Source organism: Salmo salar, chromosome ssa05 (genome assembly GCF_905237065.1).
Source record: "Salmo salar chromosome ssa05, Ssal_v3.1, whole genome shotgun sequence".
Classification (NCBI taxonomy): domain Eukaryota; kingdom Metazoa; phylum Chordata; class Actinopteri; order Salmoniformes; family Salmonidae; genus Salmo; species Salmo salar.
Window position 1 is genome coordinate 90,903,836 of NC_059446.1, and position 17,274 is coordinate 90,921,109.

General features: G+C 45.6%; 1 pseudogene; it reads right to left on the reverse strand.

The window, feature by feature from the left end:
* The window catches only part of LOC123743223 (TGF-beta receptor type-2-like), a 70,723-nt pseudogene that overhangs the window by 38,346 nt on the left and 15,103 nt on the right, over positions 1-17,274 (reverse strand).

Here is a 17,274-nt window from a genome sequence, read left to right on the forward strand (position 1 = left end):
TTGTGTTGCATCGTGTTCCACAAATAGAAAAGGCACAACCCTTTTTACTTGGTACAGAATAAAATGTATCTTTATAAAACACTACAGTGATTGTGGGAGTCCGGTGACGTTCACTTTGGCCTTTACTCTTAAAATGTCACAGTGATAATAGTGTTTATATGTAAAGATATGAATAGGGTTCAGATATGAATAGAGTCCAGATATGAATAGGGTTCAGATATGAATAGAGTTCAGATATGAATAGAGTTCAGATATGAATAGGGTTCAGATATGAATAGGGTTCAGATATGAATAGAGTCCAGATATGAATAGGGTTCAGATATGAATAGGGTCCAGATATGAATAGGGTTCAGATATGAATAGAGTCCAGATATGAATAGGGTTCAGATATGAATAGGGTTCAGATATGAATAGAGTCCAGATATGAATAGGGTTCAGATATGAATAGAGTTCAGATATGAATAGAGTTCAGATATGAATAGAGTTCAGATATGAATAGGGTTCAGATATGAATAGAGTCCAGATATGAATAGAGTCCAGATATGAATAGGGTTCAGATATGAATAGAGTTCAGATATGAATAGGGTTCAGATATGAATAGAGTCCAGATATGAATAGGGTTCAGATATGAATAGAGTCCAGATATGAATAGGGTTCAGATATGAATAGGGTCCAGATATGAATAGGGTTCAGAATACTCCTCGCTCTTTTGTTTTGGGTTTCAACCCTGTGTTTTGTTACGTGTTTGTTTGGTCTTCATCCCCGTGCCTTTACAATATGAATAGGGTTCAGATATGAATAGGGTTCAGATATGAATAGAGTCCAGATATGAATAGGGTTCAGATATGAATAGGGTTCAGATATGAATAGAGTCCAGATATGAAGTAGTAGAGTAGAGTAGAATAGAGCCGAGCCGAATATAATATAATATAATAGAGTAGAGTAGAATAGAGTATAATAGAGTAGAGTAGAATAGAGTAGAGTAGAGTATAATAGAGTAGAGTAGAATAGAATAGAGTATAATAGAGTAGAGTAGAGTAGAATCGAATAGAGTAGAGTATAATAGAGTAGAGTAGAATAGAGTACAGTAAAGTAGAATAGAGAATAATAGAGTAGAGTAGAGTAGAATAGAGTAGAGTAGAATAGAGTATAATAGAGTAGGGTAGAGTATAATAGAGTAGAGTAGAATAGAGTATGTTAGAGTAGAGGAGAGGAGAGTAGAATAGAGTAGAGTAGAATAGAGTATAATAGAGTAGGGTAGAGTAGAGTAGAGTAAAATAGAGTAGAGTAGAATAGAGTAGAATAGAGTAGAATAGAGTAGAATAGAGTAGAATAGAGCCGAGCCAAATATAATATAATAGAGTAGAGTAGAATAGAATAGAGTGGAATAGGGCTCAACGCAACACAACTTTATTCAGGCCTGGTAAGGTAAGACTTACCAGGCCCCCTTTGGTCCAGAATGGTAACAGAGGAGACACTGTGTCCTGTGGGTGCTCTCTACTCTGGGCACCAGTTCAATGCCTGTCTCAGTCTGTGTCTCTCTGAGGAAAATCACCCTGTCTGGCACACTGTGGGTTGAACCGCCAGGCTGCCGTTTACCACCGAAGGAGGTCCAGAGACTCCACACCCAAACACAGAGCCTCTCTGCCAGTTACGCTCTGTGGGCAGGAGGCAGGGCAGTAAGGCTGGGGCAGGGAACTGGGGCTGGGGAAGGTGTGTGTGTGTGTGTGTGTGTGTGTGTGTGTGTGTGTGTGTGTGTGTGTGTGTGTGTGTGTGTGTGTGTGTGTGTGTGTGTGTGTGTGTGTGTGTGTGTGTGTGTGTGTGTGTGTGTACAGATAGGTAGGAGGTGACAGTAAACCTGTCAGTTAATGGCTTCAAGCTGAGCTTTAGACACAAACAGAACAAGTCATATACTTCCAGTAGTTTTTAAAACATTTTCAGAGAAGGAGAGGGAGAGCAGAGTGCTAACTCACAAGCTTCAAATAAAACTTTACTGAACATAGTTTGGCAGTGTGAACATGCCAAGGTGTGTCTCTAACTAAACCTAGCCTTTTTAGTAGAGAGAGAGAGAAGAGAGAGAGAGGGGGAGAGGCAGATAGAGAGAGGGGGGAGAGGCAGATAGAGAGAGGGGGAGAGGCAGAGAGAGGGGGGGAGAGGCATAGAGAGGGAGGGGGAGAGAGAGAGAGGGGGAGAGACAGAGAGAGAGAGGGGGAGAGAGAGAGAGGGGGAGAGGCAGAGAGAGAGAGAAGAGAGAGAGAGAAGAGAGAGGCAGAGAGAGAGAGAGAGAGAGAGAGAGAGAGAGAGAGAGGGGGGAGAGGCAGAGAGAGAGAGAAGAGAGAGAGAGAAGAGAGAGGCAGAGAGAGAGAGAGAGAGAGAGAGAGAGAGAGAGAGAGAGAGAGAGAGAGAGAGAGAGAATGAGAGAGAGAGAGACAGAGACAGAGAGAGAGAGAGACAGAGAGAGAGAGAGAGACAGAGAGAGAGAGCTGTTCTCGCATAGCTCATGTGGTTTGACACCATTCACACTATTAAGACTCCTCTCCTCAGGGTCTGCAATTAAACTACACTATGTGTGTGTGTGTGTGTGTGTGTGTGTGTGTGTGTGTGTGTGTGTGTGTGTGTGTGTGTGTGTGTGTGTGTGTGTGTGTGTGTGTGTGTGTGCGTGTGTGTGTCTGTGTGTTTGTGTATGTCTGTGTCTGTGTGTGTCTGTGTGTGTTTGTATGTGTGTGTGTGTGTGTGTGTGTGTGTGTGTGTGTGTGTGAGTGCGTGTGTGTGTATGTGAGTGCGTGTGTGTGTGTGTGTGTGTCTGTGTGTGTGTGTGTGTTTGTGTGTGCATGTGTCTGTGTCTGTGTCTGTGTGTGTGTGTGTGTGTGTGTGTGTGTGTGTGTGTGTGTGTGTGTGTGTGTATGCATGTCAAAGTTTTACGATGGATTTAGATTCATGCTCTCTGATTCCATAACCATGAACTAAATATCTAACTATCTCAACATCAACATTGTTCTGAATAATGTTTCAGTTTAGAGGACAAATGAATCTCAGACAAGGGAGTGTCATGCTCTCTGACTGGCAGTAGAAGCACAGAACAAGCTAGTGAGGTGCAGCATGTTTAGTGGGAACTTTTTTTACCAAATGTCCCCAAGATGCCATCTATGAAAGCAGTTATTCCCATAATATTCATGCATTAATAACACATTTAATAACTGTAATAACTTTATTCTTATGAAAACGTAATACTTGTGTATTAACAACAGCTCTTTATCACAGAGCATCGCCCTAATCCTAATCCTAACCCTAATCCTAATCCTAACCCTAACCCTAACCCTAATCCTAACCCTAATCCTAATCCTAACCCTAACCCTAATCCTAACCCTAACCCTAATCCTAATCCTAACCCTAATCCTAATCCTAACCCTAATCCTAACCCTAATCCTAATCCTAACCCTAACCCTAACCCTAATCCTAACCCTAATCCTAATCCTAACCCTAACCCTAATCCTAACCCTAACCCTAACCCTAATCCTAATCCTAAACCTAATCCTAATCCTACTGACTAGAGCCCTATGGGGTGTCATTTGGAACACAGAGGGAATCCTTCCAGGAACAGGCTGGTGATCATGGTAACATGGTCTATATTAATGTGATTATCACACACATTATAGATGTGGTCTGGTAACAGCTTTATAACCACGTCTCATATCTCTCTCCTCTCACCCTCTCTGCCCTTTCTCTCTCTCTACCTCCCCCCTCTCTCTTTCTCTCAGTCTATATCTTTCCCTCTGTCCTCTCTGCCTCTCTTTCTCTCCTCTCACTCTCTTTAACTACCCCCTCTCTCTCACTCACTTTCTCTTTCTCCCTCCCCGCTCTCTCTCTACCCCCTCTCTACCTCCCCCCTCTCTCTCCCTCCACTGCTCTCTCTCTCTACCTCCCCCCCTCTACCTCCCCCCTCTCTTTCCCACTCTCTCTCCCTCCCCGCTCTCTCTCTCTACCTCCCCCCTCTCTCTTTCTCTCAGTCTATATCTTTCCCTCTGTCCTCTCTGCCTCTCTTTCTCTCCTCTCACTCTCTTTAACTACCCCCTCTCTCTCACTCACTTTCTCTTTCTCCCTCCCCGCTCTCTCTCTCTACCCCCTCTCTACCTCCCCCCTCTCTCTCCCTCCACCGCTCTCTCTCTCTACCTCCCCCCTCTCTTTCCCACTCTCTCTCTCTCTCTCTCTCTCTCTCTCTCTCTCTGTCTCTCTCTCTGTCTCTCTCTGTCTCTCTCTGTCTTCCCGTGAGTCACTCCTCTTTAAATCTGTTCAGTGTTACTGCAGGCCAAGATTCCACAGTATGAGGAACTGTAAAATCTCACAGAGCGACCAACTGACTGGAATAAAGGCACAAGACATATTTTCCCTTCTTCTTCTTCTTCTTCTATTATAATACAATAGCCAGGGACCAGAATGCTTTGGGACAGATGATGAGGAGGGTATTATTCATAATCAGGGGTTGTTAAAATAACCCAGGGATGGAAACAAGCTAGGAGACCTTGAACAACAGTTAACACAGACATCTTTTCAACACACCGTGAATTTATATTCATTCATTAATCAATTATATCCTTATCTCTAAATCACATGAGTTGAATTACAGGCTACTTTTAGAGAGTGAAAGTAATTCTGACAACAACAACATTACTAGAAATGTGTTTTTGTGACTTTACTTCTCAATGTTGACTACGCTTCCCTTCTCAATGTTGACCATGCTTCCCTTCTCAATGTTGACTACGCTTCCCTTCTCAATGTTGACTACGCTTCCCTTCTCAATGTTGACTACGCTTCCCTTCTCAATGTTGACTACGCTTCCCTTCTCAATGTTGACTACGCTTCCCTTCTCAATGTTGACTACGCTTCCCTTCTCAATGTTGACTACGCTTCCCTTCTCAATGTTCACTACGCTTCCCTTCTCAATGTTGACTACGCTTCCCTTGTCAATGTTGACTACGCTTCACTTCTCAATGTTGACTACGCTTCCCTTCTCAATGTTGACCAAGCTTGCCTTCTCAATGTTGACTACGCTTCACTTCTCAATGTTGACCAAGCTTCCCTTCTCAATGTTGACCAAGCTTCCCTTCTCAATGTTGACCACGCTTCCCTTCTCAATGTTGACTACGCTTCCCTTCTCAATGTTGACTACGCTTCCCTTCTCAATGTTGACTACGCTTCCCTTCTCAATTGTTAACCAAGCTTCCCTTCTCAATGTTGACCAAGCTTCCCTTCCCAATGTTGACTACGCTTCACTTGTCAATGTTTACCAAGCTTCCCTTCTCAATTGTTCACCAAGCTTCCCTTCTCAATGTTGACCAAGCTTCCCTTCTCAATGTTCACCAAGCTTCCCTTCTCAATGTTGACCAAGCTTCCCTTCTCAATGTTGACTACGCTTCACTTCCCAATTGAAGCTGTCAAATTCACAAGCTGAAAAGGAGGACATTGCAGAGTAACACACTGATCCAGACAGATCTTCACGAGTCTGAGTGACTGATTAGAAACAAGAGCCGTCTGGCCAAGCAGACAGGAAACACAGGAACAACAGACAAGAATGATACAACTCTGGTTGATCAGTAACATCTGGATCTGTTGTCTTGACAATCATTCATTTCTCCACAGACATTTGGTGATCAAGTAGTATTTCTACCCACACACACACACACACACACACACACACACACACACACACACACACACACACACACACACACACACACACACACACACACACACACACACTCACACAAACACACACCCACATGTACACACTCACACAAACACACACCCACATGTACACACTCACACAAACACACACCCACATGTACACACTCACACAAACACACACCCACATGTACACACTCACACAAACACACACCCACATGTACACACTCACACAAACACACACCCACATGTACACACTCACACAAACACACACCCACACAAACACACACCCACACATACACACCCACACACACACACACCCACACATACCCACACACACACACACCCACACATACACACTCACACAAACACACACCCACACGTACACACTCACACAAACACACACCCACATACACACTCACACAAACACACACCCACATGTACACACTCACACAAACACACACCCACACCCACATACACACTCACACAAACACACACCCACACATACACACTCACACAAACACACACCCACACATACACACTCACACACACACACACCCACACACACACTCACACAAACACACACCCACATACACACTCACACACACACACACCCACACATACACACCCACATACACACTCACACAAACACACACCCACATGTACACACTCACACAAACACACACCCACACGTACACACTCACACAAACACACACCCACACGTACACACTCACACACGTACACACTCACACAAACACACACCCACACCCACATACACACTCACACAAACACACACCCACACCCACATACACACTCACACAAACACACACCCACACATACACACTCACACACACACACACCCACACATACACACCCACATACACACTCACACAAACACACACCCACATGTACACACTCACACAAACACACACCCACACGTACACACTCACACAAACACACACCCACACGTACACACTCACACACGTACACACTCACACAAACACACACCCACACGTACACACTCACACAAACACACACCCACACGTACACACTCACACAAACACACACCCACACAAACACACACCCACACGTACACACTCACACAAACACACACCCACACGTACACACTCACACAAACACACACCCACATGTACACACTCACACAAACACACACCCACATGTACACACTCACACAAACACACACCCACATGTACACACTCACACAAACACACACCCACATGTACACACTCACACATACACACCCACACATACACACTCACACATACACACCCACACATACACACCCACTCACACAAACACACACCCACATGTACACACTCACACAAACACACACCCACATGTACACACTCACACAAACACACACCCACATACACACTCACACAAACACACACCCACATGTACACACTCACACAAACACACACCCACATGTACACACTCACACAAACACACACCCACATGTACACACTCACACAAACACACACCCACATGTACACACTCACACAAACACACACCCACATGTACACACTCACACAAACACACACCCACATGTACACACTCACACAAACACACACCCACATGTACACACTCACACAAACACACACCCACATGTACACACTCACACAAACACACACCCACACGTACACACCCACACACACACACACACACACACACACACACACACACACACACACACACACACACACACACACACACACACACACACACACACACACACACACACACACACACACACAATGAATGACCCAAACACAGAGTTGTAGTGTCTGTATAACTTGGTGGCCCACAGTAAGACTGCTCTAGGCATGTCAGAAGAATGCTGTGCTAGGGAATGATAGGGCCTAGGGGGAGAATGCTATGCTAGGGAATGATAGGGCCTAGGGGGAGAATGCTATGCTAGGGAATGATAGGGCCTAGGGGGGAGAATGCTATGCTAGGGAATGATAGGGCCTAGGGGGAGAATGCTATGCTAGGGAATGATAGGGCCTAGGGGGAGAATGCTATGCTAGGGAATGATAGGGCCTAGGGGGAGAATGCTATGCTAGGGAATGATAGGGCCTAGGGGGAGAATGCTATGCTAGGGAATGATAGGGCCTAGGGGGAGAATGCTATGCTAGGGAATGATAGGGCCTAGGGGGGAGAATGCTATGCTAGGGAATGATAGGGCCTAGGGGGAGAATGCTATGCTAGGGAATGATAGGGCCTAGGGGGAGAATGCTATGCTAGGGAATGATAGGGCCTAGGGGGAGAATGCTATGCTAGGGAATGATAGGCCCTAAGGAGAGAATGCTATGCTATGCTAGCACCTAAGTGGACAACAATGCAAGGCATTTATAGAGCAGGAATAATTAAAAGAAGGCCCTTCTTGCCTTGTCTCTCAGATCGTTCACAGCTTTGTGGAAGTTACCTGTGGTGCTGATGTTTAGGCCGAGGTATGTATAGTTTTTTGTGTGCTCTAGGACAACGGTGTCTAGATGGAATTTGTATTTGTGGTCCTGGCGACTGGACCTTTTTTGGAACACCATTATTTTGGTCTTACTGAGATTTACTGTCAGGGCCCAGGTCTGACAGAATCTGTGCAGAAGATCTAGGTGCTGCTGTAGGCCCTCCTTGGTTGGTGACAGAAGCACCAGATCATCAGCAAACAGTAGACATTTGACTTCAGATTCTAGTAGGGTGAGGCTGGGTGCTGCAGACTGTTCTAGTGCCCTAGCCAATTCATAGATATATATGATGAAGAGGGTGGGGCTTAAACTGCATCCCTGTCTCACCCCACGGCCTTGTGGGAAGAAATGTGTGTTTTTTGCCTATTTTTTTTTTTTTTTGCCTATTTTAATTTGACATTTGCTTAGTACATTGTTTTCACTGAGGAAATGTACAAGTCTGCTGTTAATGATAATACAGAGGATTTTCCCAAGGTTGCTGTTGACGCATATCCCACGGTAGTTATTGGGGTCAAATTTGTCTCCACTTTTGTGGATTGGGGGGGGATCAGTCCTTGGTTCCACATATTGGGGAAGATGCCATAGCTAAGGATGATGTTAAAGAGTTTTAGTATAGCCAATTGGAATTTGTTGTGTGTATATTTTATAATTTCATTGAGGATACCATCAACACCACAGGCCTTTTAGGGTTGGAGGGTTTTTATGTTGTCCTGTAGTTCATTCAAGGTAATTGGAGAATCCAGTGGGTTCTGGTAGTCTTTAATAGTTGATTCTAACGTTTGTATTTGATCCTGTATATGTTTTTGCTGTTTGTTCTTTGTTATAGAGCCAAAAAGATTGGAGAAGTGGTTTACCCAGACATCTCTGTTTTGGATAGATAATTCTTTATGTTGTTTGTTTAGTGTTTTCCAATGTTCCCAGAAGTGGTTAGAGTCCATGGATTCTTCCATTACATTGAGCTGATTTCTGACGTGCTTCTTTTCCCGTAGTGTATTTCTGTATTGTTTTAGTGATTCAACATAGTGAAGGAGTAGACTCAGGTTTTCTGTATTGTTTTAGTGATTCAACATAGTGAAGGAGTAGACTCAGGTCTTCTGTATTGTTTTAGTGATTCAACATAGTGAAGGAGTAGACTCAGGTCTTCTGTATTGTTTTAGTGATTCACCATAGTGAAGGAGTAGACTCAGGTTTTCTGTATTGTTTTAGTGATTCACCATAGTGAAGGAGTAGACTCAGGTCTTCTGTATTGTTTTAGTGATTCAACATAGTGAAGGAGTAGACTCAGGTTTTCTGTATTGTTTTAGTGATTCACCACAGTGAAGGAGTAGACTCAGGTCTTCTGTATTGTTTTAGTGATTCAACATAGTGAAGGAGTAGACTCAGGTCTTCTGTATTGTTTTAGTGATTCACCATAGTGAAGGAGTAGACTCAGGTCTTCTGTATTGTTTTAGTGATTCACCATAGTGAAGGAGTAGACTCAGGTCTTCTGTATTGTTTTAGTGATTCACCATAGTGAAGGAGTAGACTCAGGTCTTCTGTATTGTTATAGTGATTCACCATAGTGAAGGAGTAGACTCAGGTTTTCTGTATTGTTTTAGTGATTCACCATAGTGAAGGAGTAGACTCAGGTTTTCTGTATTGTTTTAGTGATTCAACATAGTGAAGGAGTAGACTCAGGTTTTCTCTATTGTTTTAGTGATTCAACATAGTGAAGGAGTAGACTCAGGTTTTCTGTATTGTTTTAGTGATTCACCATAGTGAAGGAGTAGACTCAGGTCTTCTGTATTGTTTTAGTGATTCACCATAGTGAAGGAGTAGACTCAGGTTTTCTGTATTGTTTTAGTGATTCACCATAGTGAAGGAGTAGACTCAGGTTTTCTGTATTGTTTTAGTGATTCAACATAGTGAAGGAGTAGACTCAGGTCTTCTGTATTGTTTTAGTGATTCAACATAGTGAAGGAGTAGACTCAGGTTATCTGTATTGTTTGAGTGATTCACCATAGTGAAGGAGTAGACTCAGGTCTTCTGTATTGTTTTAGTGATTCAACATAGTGAAGGAGTAGACTCAGGTTTTCTGTATTGTTTTAGTGATTCAACATAGTGAAGGAGTAGACTCAGGTCTTCTGTATTGTTTTAGTGATTCACCATAGTGAAGGAGTAGACTCAGGTTTTCTGTATTGTTTTAGTGATTCAACATAGTGAAGGAGTAGACTCAGGTTTTCTGTATTGTTTTAGTGATTCAACATAGTGAAGGAGTAGACTCAGGTTTTCTGTATTGTTTTAGTGATTCACCATAGTGAAGGAGTAGACTCAGGTCTTCTGTATTGTTTTAGTGATTCACCATAGTGAAGGAGTAGACTCAGGTCTTCTGTATTGTTTTAGTGATTCACCGTAGTGAAGGCGTAGACTCAGGTTTTCTGGGTCTCTATGTTTTTGGTTGGACAGGTTTCTCAATTTCTTTCTTCGGTTTTTGCATTCTTCACCAAAACATTTGTCATTGTTGTTCATTTTCTTTGGTTTTCTGTTAGACATTTTTAGATTAGATAGGGAAGCTGAGAGATCAAATATACTGTTTAGATTTTCTACTGCCAGGTTTACACCTTCACTATTACAGTGGAACGTTTTGTCCAGGAAGTTCTCTAAAAGGGATTGAATGTGTTGTTGCCTAATAGTTTTTTAGTTGGTTTCCACACTACATTCCTTCCATCTATAGCATTTCTTAATGTTACTCAGTTCCTTTGGCTTTGATGCCTCATGATTGAGTATTGCTCTGTTCAAGTAGATTGTGATTTTGCTGTGGTCTGATAGGGGTGTCAGTGGGCTGACTGAACGCTCTGAGAGACTCTGGGTTGAGGTCAGTGATAAAGTAGTCTACAGTACTACTGCCAAGAGATGAGCTATAGGTGTACCTACCGTAGGAGTCCCCTCGAAGCCTACCATTAACTATGTACAGACCCAGAGCTGTAACAGAGCTATAGGTGTTCCTACCATAGGAGTCCCCTCGAAGCCTACCATTGACTATGTACATACCCAGAGCTGTAACAGAGCTATAGGTGTTCCTACCATAGGAGTCCCCTCGAAGCCTACCATTGACTATGTACATACCCAGAGCTGTAACAGAGCTATAGGTGTTCCTACCATAGGAGTCCCCTCGAAGCCTACCATTGACTATGTACATACCCAGAGCTGTAACAGAGCTATAGGTGTTCCTACCATAGGAGTCCCCTCGAAGCCTACCATTGACTATGTACATACCCAGAGCTGTAACAGAGCTATAGGTGTTCCTACCATAGGAGTCCCCTCGAAGCCTACCATTGACTATGTACATACCCAGAGCTGTAACAGAGCTATAGGTGTTCCTACCATAGGAGTCCCCTCGAAGCCTACCATTGACTATGTACATACCCAGAGCTGTAACAGAGCTATAGGTGTTCCTACCATAGGAGTCCCCTCGAAGCCTACCATTGACTATGTACATACCCAGAGCTGTAACAGAGCTATAGGTGTTCCTACCATAGGAGTCCCCTCGAAGCCTACCATTGACTATGTACATACCCAGCGTGCGACAGAGCTGCAGGAGTTGTGACCCGTTTTTGTTGGTTATGTTGTCATAGTTCCCTCTCTCTCTCACCATCTTCACCTCTTTCTCTCTCTCTCTCCCTCACTCTGTCTGAACTCTCTCTCTCTCTCCTTCTCCCCCTCTCTCTCAAATCAAAATCTCTCTCCCCCTCTCCTGTCTTTCTCTCTCTCCCTCTCTCTCTTTCTCTCTCCCTCCTTCTCTCTCCCCCTCTCTCCCTCTCTCTCCTCTCTCCCCTCTCCTTCTCTCTCCCCCTCTCCTTCTCTCTCCCCTCTCCTTCTCTCTCCCCCTCTCCTGTCTCTCTCCCCCTCACTCTCCTTCTCTCTCCCCTCCCCCTCTCCTGTCTCTCTCTCTCTCCCTCTCTCTCTCCCCTCTCCTGTCTCTGTCTCTCTCTCTCTCCTGTCTCCCTCTCCTGTCTCTGTCTCTCTCCCTCTCCCGTCTCTGTCTCTCCCTCTCCTGTCTCTGCCTCTCCTGTCTCTCCCTCTCCTGTCTCTCCCTCTCCCTCTCCTGTCTCTGTCTCTCCCTCTCCTGTCTCTCCTCTCTCCTCTCTCTCTCCTGTCTCTCCTCTCTCTCTCCCTCTCTCTCCCTCTCTCTCTCCCTCTCTCTCCCTCTCCCTCTCTCTCCTTCTCCCTCTCTCTCCTTCTCCCTCTCTCTCCTTCTCCCTCTCTCTCCTTCTCTCTCCCCCTCTCCTGTCTCTCTCTATATTTCTATACAGTCTGTGCAGTAGCACGTGGCTGAGATGTTTCTGCTTTGAGTAAAGCACAGACAGGAAACCACATGTCTGAGATCTCCTGCAAGGCCCCACAGGTCCCACGCTATACCACAGTCTCCCTACCTCTACCTCTACCTCTCACAGGGCTGGAGGATTTGTCTCCCTCTACCTCTACAGGGCTGGAGGAGATAGGTCCCACACTACACTACACTGTCTCCCTCTACCTCTACAGGGCTGGAGGAGATAGGTCCCACACTACACTGTCTCCCTCTACCTCTACAGGGCTGGAGGAGATAGGTCCTACACTACACTACACTGTCTACCTCTACCTCTACAGGGCTGGAGGAGATAGGTCCCACACTACACTGTCTACCTCTACCTCTACAGGGCTGGAGGAGATAGGTCCTACACTACACTACACTGTCTACCTCCACAGGGCTGGGGGAGATAGGTCCCCACTACACTACACTGCTGTCAATCTCTCCCAGAAGTAGACAGTGTAGTAGGTCTTCCTGTAGCGAGGAAGAAGAGGAACGCCGTCCCACATCGTCTCCACTCTGAAACTAATACGTCAGCCTGTTCTATCCTACAGTACTGCCCATGTGCCCTTGAGCAAGGCGCTTAACCCAAATTGCTCCTGTACGTCGCTCTGGATAAGAGCATCTGTTAAATGACTACAATGTACCTCAACTCTCCCTTTCAGTGGTGGTAGAAAGTAGAAACCCTTACAGTATAACTAGAAAGAGAGTGGCTGTTTCCTCCTGTAAAGTTTCTAAACCAGTGTCTACGACACCGTTTCTCTCTGGTCTAACAGTGTTATCCATAGACAGTGTGTTCCTGATGTATTTGTCAGCTGTGTAAATGACAGGATGATTTAATGGATATATAAGTTAACAGATGATTAAATGTAGCAGAATACGTGTATTAGATGAATTGACTGATGCAGTAAGGTATTCACTAACAGAATACGTGTATTAGATGAATCGACTGATGCAAAATGGTACTCACTAACAGAATAAGTATATTTGATGAATTGACTGATGCAGTAAGGTATTCACTAACAGAATACGTGTATTAGATGAATTGACTGATGCAGTAAGGTACTCACTAACAGAATACGTGTATTAGATGAATTGACTGACGCAGTAAGGTACTCACTAACAGAATACGTGTATTAGATGAATTGACTCATGCAGTAAGGTATTCACTAACAGAATACGTGTATTAGATGAATTGACTGATGCAGTAAGGTACTCACTAACAGAATATGTGTATTAGATGAATTGACTGACGCAGTAAGGTACTCACTAACAGAATACGTGTATTAGATGAATTGACTGATGCAGGAAGGTATTCACTAACAGAATAAGTGTATTAGATGAATTGACTGATACAGTAGGTGTGAAAGGTACTCACTAACAGAATACATGCATTAGATGAATTGACTGATGCAGTAGGTGTGGAAGGTACTCACTAACAGAATAAGTGTATTAGATGAATTGACTGATGCAGTAGGTGTGGAAGGTACTCACTAACAGAATACGTGTATTAGATGAATTGACTGATACAGTAGGTGTGGAAGGTACTCACTAACAGAATAAGTGTATTAGATGAATTGACTGATGCAGTAGGTGTGGAAGGTACTCACTAACAGAATACGTGTATTAGATGAATTGACTGATACAGTAGGTGTGTAAGGTACTCACTAACAGAATACGTGTATTAGATGAATTGACTGATGCAGGAAGGTATTCACTAACAGAATACGTGTATTAGATGAATTGACTGATGCAGTAGGTGTGTAAGATACTCACTAACAGAATAAGTATATTTGATGAATTGACTGATGCAAAAAGGTACTCACTAACAGAATAAGTGTTTTAGATGAATTGACTGATGCAGGAAGGTACTCACCGGGAGCGAATTCCAGGTTATTGTTACACTCCTCCCCAGTACAGGAACAGATGAACAACGGTCCTCCAGAGCTCTTCTTCTCCTTCATGGTACATGTAGAACTGTTGTAGTCATCCAGCACCACACCGTACAGAGGCTGGGAGGGGTCATGACACAGAGTCTCAATGCTGTAGTTACCGTCATTCTTCCTCCTGGAGATAACGGATAACGGAGAGAGAGAGAGAGTCAGACAGACACAGAAACATGCACAGACTGACACAGACCCCCCCCCTCTCCACTGTAACCCTACCAGATGGAGACTGACCCCCCCCTCTCCACTGTAACCCTACCAGATGGAGACTGACCCCCCCCTCCACTGTAACCCTACCAGATGGAGACTGGACCCCCCCCTCTCCACTGTAACCCTACCAGATGGAGACTGACCCCCCCCTCTCCACTGTAACCCTACCAGATGGAGACTGACCCCCCCCCCTCTCCACTGTAACCCTACCAGATGGAGACTGACCCCCCCCCCCTCCACTGTAACCCTACCAGATGGAGACTGACCCCCCCCCCTCTCCACTGTAACCCTACCAGATGGAGACTGACCCCCCCTCTCCACTGTAACCCTACCAGATGGAGACTGACCCCCCCTCTCCACTGTAACCCTACCAGATGGAGACTGACCCCCCCCTCTCCACTGTAACCCTACCAGATGGAGACTGACCCCCCCCTCTCCACTGTAACCCTACCAGATGGAGACTGACCCCCCCTCTCCACTGTAACCCTACCAGATGGAGACTGACCCCCCCCTCTCCACTGTAACCCTACCAGATGGAGACTGACACAGACCCCCCCCCTCTCCACTGTAACCCTACCAGATGGAGACTGACACAGACCCCCCCCTCCTCTCCACTGTAACCCTACCAGATGGAGACTGACCCCCCCTCTCCACTGTAACCCTACCAGATGGAGACTGACACAGACCCCCCCCTCTCCACTGTAACCCTACCAGATGGAGACTGACACAGACCCCCCCCCCTCCTCTCCACTGTAACCCTACCAGATGGAGACTGACCCCCCCTCCACTGTAACCCTACCAGATGGAGACTGACACAGACCCCCCCCTCCTCTCCACTGTAACCCTACCAGATGGAGACTGACCCCAACCTCTCCACTGTAACCCTACCAGATGGAGACTGACCCCCCCTCTCCACTGTAACCCTACCAGATGGAGACTGACCCCCCCTCCACTGTAACCCTACCAGATGGAGACTGACACAGACCCCCCCCCTCCTCTCCACTGTAACCCTACCAGATGGAGACTGACCCCCCCTCCACTGTAACCCTACCAGATGGAGACTGACCCCCCCCTCTCCACTGTAACCCTACCAGATGGAGACTGACCCCCCCTCTCCACTGTAACCCTACCAGATGGAGACTGACACAGACCCCCCCCTCTCCACTGTAACCCTACCAGATAGAGACTGACACAGACCCCCCCCTCTCCACTGTAACCCTACCAGATGGAGACTGACACAGACCCCCCCCCTCTCCACTGTAACCCTACCAGATGGCGATGCAGACTTCCTGCTCCAGAGGACAGATGGAGGTGATGGAGCAGTTAGAAAGGCAGCTTCCTGTTCCGTTGCAGGATGAAGACTCCACGTCACAGAACATACACAACTTCTTCAGACTGAAGGGCGGCTGGAACATCCCATCTGGAGAAACACAATGAATCAAATTCAATATGTCGTCATTCAATCAATCAATCCATTCATATGATGTAACTATATTACTTTACACACAGAAACACATCACTAAGTGCTGAACGGTACCCCCCCCTCAATCACAGGGGTGAACTGCATCCCAGCAATGTAATCATTGTTTACATTTTGAGTCATTTAGCAGATTCTTTGATCCAGAGCAACTTACAGTAGTGAGTGTTTACATGTCGCTATTTGTTCATACTGGTCCCTCGTGGGAATTGAACTCACAACCCTGTGTGATTCAAGTGTCATGTTCTACCGACTAAGCCACATGGGATCAGTCTGCTCTACCGACTGAGCCACACGGGATCAGTCTGCTCTACCGACTGAGCCACACGGGATCAGTCTGCTCTATCGACTGAGCCACACGGGATCATTCTGCTCTACCGACTGAACCACACGGGATCAGTCTGCTCTACCGACTGAGCCACACGGGATCAGTCTGCTCTACCGACTGAGCCACACGGGATCAGTCTGCTCTACCGACTGAGCCACACGGGATCAGTCTGCTCTACCGACTGAGCCACACGGGATCAGTCTGCTCTACCGACTGAGCCACACGGGATCAGTGTGCTCTAGCGTGTCTTTCACTGAAGCTGATCTCTATCCGCTCTCCGCTCCCTGACCTGTTGAGGCCTGCCTTGTCCTGACAAACCTCTGGTCTATCTGACTGTGGGTTCCTGACTGACTGACTGAAAGTTCCTGACTGACTGACTGTAAGTTCCTGACTGACTGACTGTGAGTTCCTGACTGACTGACTGACTGACTGTAAGTTCCTGACTGACTGACTGTAAGTTCCTGACTGACTGACTGACTGAAAGTTCCTGACTGACTGACTGACTGTAAGTTCCTGACTGACTGACTGTGAGTTCCTGACTGACTGACTGACTGACTGTAAGTTCCTGACTGACTGACTGACTGAAAGTTCCTGACTGACTGACTGTGAGTTCCTGACTGACTGACTGTGAGTTCCTGACTGACTGACTGACTGACTGACTGTAAGTTCCTGACTGACTGACTGACTGTAAGTTCCTGACTGACTGACTGTGAGTTCCTGAGATGAGGCTGACTGACTGACTGACTGTAAGTTCCTGACTGACTGACTGACTGAAAGTTCCTGACTGACTGACTGTAAGTTCCTGACTGACTGACTGTGAGTTC